Genomic DNA, 12,195 nt, shown 5'->3' with positions numbered 1-12,195 from the left:
ACAGTAAAAAGATTCTCTATAAAAAAAGTTAAATACATTGAAGCAGAGAGTAAAATGGTGGTTACCGGGGGTGGGGGGAAATGGGGAGATATTGGCCAAAGGGGACAAACTTCCAGTTATGTAGGATGAATAAGTCTAGAGATCTAATGTGCAGCATGGTAACTATAGTTAATGATACTGTATTGAACACTGGGAATTTGCTAAGAGAGTAGATTTAAGGTGCTCTCATCACACATAAGATATGATAAATATGTGAGGAGATGATATATTATTAGCTTGACTGTAGTAGTCATTTCACTATGTATATCAATCATCATGTTGTACACCTTAAATAGACACACTTTTTATTTTTTAAAAGAATTTAATTTAGTTAAAAAAAACAATAAGGAGATTCTGAATGGCAGAACCGCATCAGGTGTTTAAGAATGCAAATAGATTTTAAAGTGATTCTGGAAAACAAACAAAAATGCTACTGAGATAAAGATTTATGGGCTTGAATAAGAAACTCTCCCAGCTGCACATGTAGACATTTTGTGGTAAGCAGGTGCAAGGAAACTAGCAGGTATTGAAAAACTCTAATGCGGTAAGTGCTTTATACGTATGTCTTCACTTATTTATAACCATAAGCCTGTGCTATAGATGGTATTATTATCCTATTTCATATGTGAAGCTGTTGAACCCCAAAGAGGTTATGTGTAGTTATGTGTCCAAGGCCACACAACAAGTAAAAGGAAGGGCCAAGACTAAAACTGTATGACACCAAAATTAGTTCCTTTCCACTATACTAAGGGTTACATGATAGCTTTAAGGGAAAAAGACACTATGATACCCATATAGCTGAAAGATGACTGAGGAATTAGATATGTGGAGGTCAAGAATGAAGCTGATGTTGAATGTTCTGAATATTTGTTTCTTGAAGTTATATGCTAAAACTTATAACATATGGGTCTGTTACTCAAGTGACTCTACATTTTTTAATACTCTATATATTTTGTCACTCTAGCTTAATATAGCTTCTAAAGGACAGGGTCCATGCTTGATACACAGTTGACTTGGTTTCTGGCCTATGTAGAAATGCATGCAAGCCACTCAAAAGCTCATGTTCCACAAGGGGATAGAGAAAAAGGTAAGCTCTAAGCATCTGTGTACCTTAACCCAGCTCTGGATGGATCTTGGACTCTTGTAGATCCATTCCATCATTCACCAAACCTTAGTTGGCTACCTGTTACATGGAATGAATTGTGCTAGGTGCAATAGGAAGTATACAAAGATAAAAAATAAAACAAAAGATAAAACAAAAATTTTTTTTAAAAGGCCTCTTGAATTTATACAACCTCACCTACTGATCTTGCTTGAGAATTTCCTAGCTGTCTCAGGCTCATCAAATTCATCAGAGATAACTTGTTAGGGAGGTTAAATATTATAGTCGTTCATTCTCATAAAGGTTGTGAGGCTCAAATCACCACCATGTTGTAAGAGTATAGGAATTTAACTCTAACTCATTTATAATTATTATTACTGTGAAAAGAACATTTTAAAATCTCTCAGTGAATTACCAGTGGTAGCAGTTTTACTCTTTAATGCTAAGCAGCAGTTAAGAAATCATATTAGGTATTCTGGCAATCTGTTTTAATACTAATTAGCTAATAAAGTAATTAGCAAAGTAAGAAATATATTACTACTATGCCTGTATTATGATTTAGCTGAAATTTCATATGCAGATGCATAATGTGGAATTTCTAAAAATTCCATTTAGAATATTTAGCAGTGTATTTAAATATTTCTCATTCACAGGCAACCAGCTGTGATGGAGGAAGCTGTATTTAAATAGTTAGTCAAAATTGAAGGTGCCAGCAGATTTCAAACAGAACACGTGAAAAGGAACTTTTTATAAACTTTGTTTTCCTTCTTGGCATGGATTATCACAACACACCAAAATTGAGATGTTAGGTTTATGTTAACCGTCTAGGTATATTTAAAAGTTATGTAGTGCACTCTCTTTTCTAAGTGCACAACTGACTGAACATATGCACTGAAAGTACCCGTGCCCTGTGCCAGATGCTGTTAGCATGAGTGGTCATGACATTAGTGTACATATTGGAGTGCACATTAAACATAGCTTTACCTAATATCTGAGCATAATTATTCAGAGATAGCATGCTTTTCTACCTGATTGTATATATCTTTGGTCCAGAATCTGGTTTTTATTACAAAAAACTGTAAGGTAGGTTTCAAATACATTATAGCACTGCTGTGACATCTACACCACTGAAGTACAAGCTTCCTAATATTAAATCAGTCATAGAACAAACAATGCAAGAAATCGATAGAGATATTTTTCTTTTCTTTTCTTTTTGTTGAAAATACATAGTAACCAGTCATAACAGGACAAATACTAATGAAGTCAAATCCATTATAGCACAATGAAGCAAACCTCTTCTATCCACCCATAGAAATTAAATTGAAAGGAGCATAGTTACTGTTTGCCTTTCAAAAGGCTGTCTTCATCGTTAAAAATTATTAGGAGCCTAATTTTGCATGGTCTTATACAAAGTGAATCACACAGATTGTTTCTCGGAACCTAGCAACCAATATCAGACAATCAAAAAAGAATAAAAAACACCAAAATGGAATCAAACCATCAAACCAATACGTGTACACAGTGAAAGGAACACAAAGAAAACACCATCTAGAGCATTTTAGAAAAGTATACGGTTAGATCGATTGTGAAACGTGGGAGGAAACTCTATGACCAAATGGGGCTGGAAGGGTAAAGGGTTGGCCCTTCTATGAGCAATCTGGGAAAACTGCAGAAATTGTGGCACTTCAGTGGTATTTTAACGGGCTAGGATAGCCGAAGGCATTTAATGTATAAGAGTCTAGATAAGGGGCAAAACAGAAATAGAGAGTAAGGAATGAAATGGGATCTGTTGCAAATACAAAAAAAGAATATTTTGTGATTCATGATAGAACTGATTATTGCAAAAAGAAAAAAAAACTTTGGCTGAATTAAGTTGTAATTTTAAAATGCCTAAATAAAAAGGTAAATACAAATGAACATACAGTAATAAGTCATGGCCTTAACTTTGCTGTCCCACTTATAACGTTTGATAAACTTCCCAAATGGTCTTGCCTTGATGACTATCATAAACTTGAAATAGATGATACAACAAAAACATTGAGATTAAACAAAAAACTGTAAGCCAAAAATATAGTTTAAAAATGCTGAAACATAAAGATTCCTCAACCACTATCTATGATATTTTTAATTGCATGCAAGATTGTATAATGTTGGCTGATTAAAAATTATTTAAAGAAAAGATGATTAAAGTACTTTGAATTTACCACCAGAAACCTTCTACAGTAATTTGCATGGAATTACAATGAAGTTTATTTTGAGGGGCAACATAAATCATTTAAAATTCTGATGCTGTTATCACCATAATCCACTGCTAAGTATTAGAAATTATCTAGGAAACAGTGGTTTAGCCTACTTTATGAAGTACCTTCATTTAATATAGCCACTGAAGCAGTAATTATTCACCAACTGGCAAAAGGAACAAGAGAAAAACTCCTTGCAGGTCACCAGCCACTGGTAAATAAACCGAAATGGAGAGAAACAAGCCCTTGCTTATAAGTGTGAGCAGTTTAGGTGTGAAAGCTTAAATTAGCTCCAGCTTGTTTCTCTTTATTTTCTAGTTCTTTTACTCATCCATTATGTATGAACCTTGAGTGGGGTTTTCTAAAGGAAAGTCCCCAAATATCTAACAGCTACTCACCCCAAATGAGGCTCAGAGGACTCAGATCCACAGATTGTCTTTTCTTTAACATTTTAACACAACTACATGTAATTTCTCAACTACTTCAATTCAACTGGCATGTAGATTGTGTCTGGTACTGGGATATATAACCTATATGCTACTGGATGGGGATAGAAGGAAGTAAATACAAAAGTGGATTAAGGCAATAGTCCCATGAGAAGTCTACAGTTTGATGGGGAAGGATGTTAGGTATGATTGACTCTAAAATATAGTGAAGTACTTACATTGTTTTGAAGAAGCACAATTAGTTGAGAAGCTCAATTAAAGGCTTTGTTGAAGGGATGGCAGTTGGAATCCAGCTTGAAGTATTTTCCCAGTACTTCCATAGGCACAGATAAGACTAGGTAATGCTTCCAGGCAAAGAGTGCATCAGAGGCAAATACCTAGCGGTACAGTAAATAAAGATCAGAAGTAGTAGTCAGGTTTGGCCGAAGAGTAAAGAAAGTTTCAGGTAGTGAGTACTAGTAAGGTGTAGAATCTGCTTTTTGGAAATAGTGGGCATGAACAGTGACATTTGTTGAATGATTACGTGCTAAGTATTTTTCATATATCAAAGCACTTCATTGGATGTGACTTATTCAATACTGAATCTCTTCTTCAACGTTCCCCAAAAGTGATTTCTCGGTCAACTGAATCCTGCAAGAGACAGTCAATTTCCACTCTGCTGCAGTAGCCCATTCCACTTTTGGACAAACCTAATCATAAGAGTCTACCTTAAGGTGAGTTCATATATTCCTCCCTATAGTATGCATTTACTGTGCATGGTTCTACCCTCCGTAAATGTACAGAAGTTTAATCTCTTTTCTATAAGTTATCCATCTAAATGACTCAAGACAGCTAAGCTTCCACTTTTTCTGGTGAAACATCATCAGTCCCTTCAGTGGTTTCTCATCTTACATGTTTTCCAAACCTAAAGGTTTCCTTCTGGATACTTTCTAGTTTTAATATTCCTCATGAAATATGGTACTCAGGATGGAATACGCTACTCCAGATATGGCATGTCCCACAGAGAACAAAATGATCACTTTCTTTATTACAAACATTGCCTTTTCATTAATGAAGCCTCTTTGCATTTGTGGTAACCACATCCACTATTGACTCGCCCTGCTCTTGTACTCAGTTAAATCTTGCAAGGAACCCATGTATTACAGCTATGGGGTTATCTTACAAGATGTTTGGAACAAGACCTTGAAAAAAACATGCCAACCACTAGGATCACACAGCCTCCATATGGCCTTAAGCAACATCTCACCCTCTCTCAACCTCATTTCCCTCTTCCATAAAATGGAAATAAAATTTCCTTCTTCATGGGGTTGTTGTGAGGATTATGTGGAATCACACACAAAAACCACCTAAAACAGTGCCCCACACAAAGCAAGTTCAACAATTATTAATGAATGAGGGGCAGAGGAAGATCAGGCCCGTGGAAGAAGGTTCATTAACCAGGACAATAGGTGAAAGAATTACAATTTACTTGCATACAGAACCAGTCTTAAAATATGGTTAGTTAATATTTTTAGGACAACTATTCACTCAGGGCAGAAGCTAGAAACATGGAACAGAGTAGGACTTCTTGAATTTGGAGACTTCTCAGGAGAGATGAAAAGAATGAAGGCAGGCAGGAAACCACCTGCCTTAAGCAAGGAGATCATAAAAGGAAACTTTAGATGGCAGGGAGGGACATACTCAGAGATTATGCAAATGATCCTGGAAGAGAGAGAAATTTCTACACAAACAAAATTATAACCAAATTGCCCAAGTATAATGATGGTGCAAGACTGAATCTACTTTGGACCAGAGTCTAAGCAGTTAAGCCTAGCATCCAATGCCACAGGTTGCAGTTTTTCTGAAACATTTCTGATTTCAAATTTTCTCTTAATGTAAGATTAGGTGGGGGGTGATTTTTTATTTAGAAAACAGATACTATCCTAATCTAGCAAGAGAGTAAGAAATCACAGACAAGGGACAATGACTGTAATAACTGAAAGATGCCTGAGATCCATATAGCCACCATCATGTGATTTCCTAAAACTGTCATCACCAGGAAGGCAGAGACTGTTTGGTTCCACTGCTAAAATCCTAGTGCTTAGCATAGTTCCTGGAACAAAGTAAGTGTTCAAAAACAATTTGTTGAAGGAATGAAGCAATGGTATTTGTTTGGCTCAATCTTTTCTCTCCTAGTGATTAACAAGAAAATACTTTAGTTAAGAAGGATATTTGAGGGGACAAAAAGCAGAGGAAACTGCTACATCCTATTCTGCAGCCTGTCTTCTAGGGAAGAGAGCCCTCTGGGGCTATGAGGTAGGACAGAAATAAAAAAGATGAGAGAAACACAAGGTAATGTGTGAAGCTTGTGTAAACGAAAAAAGAAGAAGGTCCAGAGAGCTTGCCTGAGCCCAAGGTATTTAACTTGTGGAAGGCCAGTGTACTTTCCTTAAATTGATCCATTTTGGAATTGTCAAATCTACCTGTTGTCCTGTAATCAACTAGGTGAGCCTTAGTTTCCTTCTATCTCAAATGAAAGGCGAACACAATCTTGGAAATCACTACAATCACTTTAAATTTTAATGGAAAACGTCCACTCAAAATCAATCTGCTTACTTATCTACATTTCTCAATAGGCAGCTCAGGACAGTGTGTGCTACTGGTCCTTTCCATTGTGCTATTCTTCAGGATACAGCCCGTGTTGCTTCCAGCAACCATAACAGGCCAAGAGATCTGGAATGTTGGCATCAAAAGTAACTGTAATTCAATAAACCGTTATTATTGAACAATATGCCAATGAAAGTCACCTGCCACCTATAGATTTTCCATCTCTGATGATTAATCCTGATTACCAAGGATAGTTTTGGTTGCTATTACACAATGTAAGTAGAAAGGATTATGTTTGGAACTGCCCTCTTTGTACTTCAGTGCAGCCTCTTAATACTTTCATGACCAATAGAAAAAGTTAATGAAAAACTAATGCAAAAAGGACAGGAGGGCAGGACTAAGAATTCAAAGCCTTTGAGAATGAAGGTTGGGGTTACTGTCTCAGAGAAAGAACGACGACTAGCTGAGTCCCAACTTAAGGAAAAAAAACATGGAAGGGGTAGTGGAAGAAGGTAGTTATAATATTATTTAGTCTCATGAAAGAAAAAATAGTGTAGCATCTATGCATATTTCCTCCCTTGCTTGTTGTATATGGGTCTATACACACACAAACATATATTGCTTTGTAACTACTACATATATATATACATATAAAATTTCACTCCCACAAAATTTCTATTTTTCGTCTCTCTTCTTTCCCCCTTATTTTGTATAAGAATTGTTGCTAGCAGTTAACTTTACAAGTTAGCCTTTAGATTATATAACGTTTAGAGTATTTAATATCAGCTAGAGACGGATATCATGGCTCTGGACTCTCGGGGGAAAGGGAGAAGCATCTTCATTTGGAGGAAAGATAGAAAGCATAGTGTTTTATTGTATGAAAGTTAAATATGTGTAGAAGGATGGCCATGAATACTAAATAATCAAAGAGTGAGTTATCAGGTCCAAATACACGCTTCTATAAACTGCTCTGTGATCCTGGCCCTGAGATTCTGCAAACCACATTTCTCCTTTTCTAGCTAGCTCCCTGTGGAGTTTTGCCAATGGGGGAACTAGAGGGAGACTGAAAGTTTGGAGAAGATAGAAGAGATGTGATCCTTCCTGATTACTCGCTGATCCTGTCAGCAGTGCCCCAGCAACTATCCTTTACCCTGGCAGCCGCAGTTGGTTCCAGTCTCCAGTTTCCTTCAGCATCCCCAAGCCATCTTTCTGTTCATCCATGATGACTATATTACAGTTATCCGCGGTAAGAGTCATAGAAGAACGTTTTAGTGCATGAAACTGAGAACCGGGAGACCCAAGATTTTTTAAATTGTTTATTTTTTTCTTTTCCTAGCTCTTAACTTATAAACGAATGTAACATTAATCAAGTTAGCTTTCGTCTGTTTCTTATATTATAAACTGCTATTATGATGTCTCTTTTATAATCTACAAGGGAGTTGTGAGAATTAATAAGAAAATATCTGTGAAGCTTCTTAGATATGGAAAAAGATATAATTTTGAGCTAAGATTCAATATGGCTAAATAAATAATTTTCCATATTAAACCTTGGGGGAAATATACAGGCACCAATCCAGATGAATGTCTAATAAACTGAAAATCAGTTAAATAATAATACAGCAGCAACAGCAGGGAAAATGTGTTTTTTTATTCCCAAATAATTTTGTAAAGAAAGAAATTAAACCTCAAGTAGACTGAAGAGCAGAAGAGGATTTCCAAATATTTTAGGATGGCTGCTTTTCTTGCTTTCCCTCTATCTTTCTTCCTTTTTGGAAGAACGAGCAAGTGGGAGTGGGCTGGGGATTTGTTTATGCAGTAAACCATGGAACTGAGAAGAGTAATGGTTAATTCTGACCCCCAAGGTTCTGAAGGAATGTCTGCTCCAATTCAAATGCAACCTTCCCTCAAGAATTGTTTATTGGTGGTGGACTGAGCAAAAGCACAATTTAAATACCCTGTTAGAAAAAAAGAATCCAAGAAAACCAAAGAAAAAGGTGTAAAGTCTCTTGACATCCATAAACAACAATTAGAAGGCATCAACGTCAGGCTGAGGTAGGAGTCCCAAGGCTAAACGGCTCTAAGAAGTAAATCTACAGTCTGTTTTGACCTACTAAAGCAGACAAAAATATAAAGGAATCCACTTTACAGTCTTGGGAAAATAATTTCAGTAAGATTCCTCTCTTTCTTGAAATATTTTTCAAATGACCCATTTAAATATTGTGGCACATTTGTGTATATTAGTAACAAAGAAAAAGAAATAATGTAAAACCAGACCTGCTCACCTGCTTATATTTAGGATATTAATCCCAGTAGCTCTTATTTCCTGAGCAAAGTTGGGGTTTTTTGGTTGTTGCTGCTTGATCACTAGATACCTTTATGTACATCTGAAGTAGAGAAGATAGCTGTTGTATTTCACTCTCAGTTCCACTTGAGAAGCCAAGTCCCTAAGACACCTATGTAAGTTCACACACTTGAAAACGACGTGAGCTTCTCTTCCTTTTTATGTCACCCTTCTTGAAGGTTTCATGATTTGGACATCAAACTTGAAAAGATTCTCACTGTTTTGTTGTCTTCTTTCATTTTGTTTCTTTTGGTTATATTGGTTATTTCAGTTCCGGGCCCTTCCAATGATTTAATTTCTTATTTTATAGAACATTTCCTGTTAATGTCCTTTCCAAATATGCCTGGCACATGGTAAATTTTGACTCTGTATTCTGGAGGAATACCAAAGTTTTGGACTGTGTCATCTCCAGAAGGACATACAAATTGGTGACCTTGCCATTTGATGGAAGGCGGTGTTCTGATTTTCTTAATTTCCTTGAATATGTGCCATGGAAGCCTACCATTATTGACTTCAACTATAGCATTTCACAATGTTTAATAAAAGTGAGAAATTTGGTAAAGTTGAAACATGATAATTCAGTGGTTCAAGGGCATTTTCACTTAATACAATATGGAATATTGTTTATTATAGCATAGTCTCATCTGCTTTTTCACTAAACTAAGAGATCTTGAAGGACGGAGGCAGCATCTTTCACCTTGGTATTCAAAGTCTGATGTGCAATAGGTATTCAATAAAGATTTAAAATGAACTGAACTTGATGGTTGAGCAGATTATTTGCAGTCAGGCTATCTTAACTAAACTTTGTATATTCTTGAATTCATAGAATTCTTGGAGTCTGAGAAGAAAGGCAGTTTTCTATTCCTAGGACAGATAGAGTGAAAAATGCTAATTTGTTTTCAATATACCTTTTGACTCTTTCAATGTTCAAACCCACAGTTGGGATAGGGATGGGAAGGGGGAGTGGTACTTGATTATTTTAATCTTGGAGAGTTTATGTCTATGTGGTATAAGATGCAAAGTGCTGCCTAGGAACTCTGAGGATTAAACTTGCCTTTTTCCAGCAAAGGTCCGAGTACAAATGTGTTTAATACAGAATTTACAAACAGTGGGAAAGAAATGAAAAAGCCTAGTTAAAAAAAAGTAATTACTTGAAATGTGTAATGATTTGAATGAGGACAAAAACCTACTTGAGAGTTACATGTAATATATATATCCTATGCATGACCATGCTAAAATGTCATTTGCTTCTGCTTTATACATTCTTCCTATCTAGCCAATATGTTCGTATCACTAGTTTTGATAAACAACAAAAGCAAAATCTCCAATGAATTAGAGATATCTTACATAATGATATTTAATAGTGAGCCGAAAAAGAGACCCAAAAATATTTACCTTCTTAGCTAAAAACCACTTAATCACCAGTTCTTGCCAGTCCTTTGTTACTATGGAAATAATATATGAAATTATCTCCCTATAGAGTTTCCAATATTTTGCCAAATTCAACTTCTTTTATAGCAAGACATCCCGCCCCTCTAGAAATTTCTCTTTTATAAAACCCTACAACTTATTATAAACACTTATTAACAAAATAGTGAAGCCCATATCAATATATTTAATTTCAAGTTCAAATGTTAGTGCTAACTTAAAAACTTTCAATCTATGTCAGAGGTCTTTGGGTTTGCAAGACATGACTGGCTAACCAAACAACACAAGTATGACCATTCACCAAATTTTTAGCTGTAGAATGGCATTTCCTATACTCTTGACCAGAAACCCTCTTTAAGTGTACGTGGAGGGGTAGGAACGACAGATAAGGCTCCCAAGGCCACTGCCCCCACACAGGGATGCTCTGCCCTTTCTCATATAGGACAGATCCTCAAGGAGAAGTCAGAGTGGCTATCAATGAGACTCTTCTCCCTTCAACGCTCAGGAAACTCACTTCTCTTGAAACACAGGCAGAGAAATGAGGGGAGTGATCATTATATGGTCCATTTGTAATTTTTTCTCATTGCCCTGAGTACTTGGATCCTATAGTTTTGGTTTTCTGGATATTCTTTCATCCATAAAGATAATAAAAATGAAATTTTATAGAATAGCTTCAGCTATAAGAAGTAAAATGCCCAACAACTTTTACTCAGTGAAAATTACATTGGTTAGAGGTCATACCTTGAACATTTTTTTACATTAGAATATTTTTACTATAGGGAAATACAAATGGGAATCAGATATTATGTTAGAGTTCAACATTTCCAGCAAAGAATATTCTAAGAAACGTCAACCAGCAGTAGCTCAGATACATGCCTATAGACACTATATCTGTCTGAATAGTAATTGGATGACTGAAATTGAATTAATTTATACATAATTTATCATGCTAATAATCTTAGATATAACTGCATCACATCTTGTGAGAGCTGACTCTTTTCTCTAAAAACAACGTATGTCACTTTTATGACAAAATAATCTTATGGATGGAAGAATGCTAGTTCTTTAAGTCATTAAGTTTCTAAAAAATACATGTGTTCCAGAGATAACTGATAAAATTAGTGCCCCTAAGTCACTTGAACTTTTTTTTGCACATATGTTACAAGTAATGCTACAAATTAGCATTGTACAATTAAAACCTGTATATACTTGGGTTCCTTTTTCCTCTTTTCTTCCTCCCTTTCTGATTGTTTTCCCAAAAAGATATTCAGTGATAGTCTTGAGGAAAATATATTTATAATATTCTCTTCAGGGCCATTATGAGGAACTTTGTTGAAATAATATTTTCCACTTCTTGTGGGTCTGGAGTGCAGAAGATGAGATTCTAGACTAGATTCTCATTTGGCAAGCAAGATTCTTTTAAAAAATAATGATGGTGTTTGTAATGCTCAGCTCTACAGAGGTTGTTGTTGAAATTAATGTTTAAAAAAATCATACAAGCATACCTCAGAGATATTGCGGGTTTGGTTCTAGACCACTACAATAAAATGAATATTGAAATAAAGTGATTCACATGAAATTTTTGGTTTCCAAGTGTTTATAAAAAGTTATGTTTACACTATACTGTAGTCTATTAAGTGTGCAATAGCATTCTGTCTAAACAATGTGCATACCTTAATTTTAAAAATACCTTATTGCTAATAAATGCTAACCTTCATCTGAGCCTTCAGTGAGATGTAAGCTTTTTGCTGGCGGAGTGCCTTGTAAAAACTGCAATATCTGCAAATCACAGTATGGTGAAGCGCAATAAAATGAGGTATGCTTGTAACTGAAGAAAACAGAAAAGTAACTAAAGGATACCAGGAAATGTAAGTACTCATGGATTTATTTTAACATAATGGTTTCTAGCTTTTGAAATAATCAAAAGTAAGCAAAACGAATAAATAATCCCATCACTCTCTTCTACTAATCATCCTTCGATTCAGGTAGGATTGAATATACAGTCTACATTAT

Source organism: Equus asinus, chromosome X (assembly GCF_041296235.1).
Source record: "Equus asinus isolate D_3611 breed Donkey chromosome X, EquAss-T2T_v2, whole genome shotgun sequence".
Lineage (NCBI taxonomy): Eukaryota > Metazoa > Chordata > Mammalia > Perissodactyla > Equidae > Equus > Equus asinus.
This window is presented reverse-complemented; position numbering follows the sequence as displayed.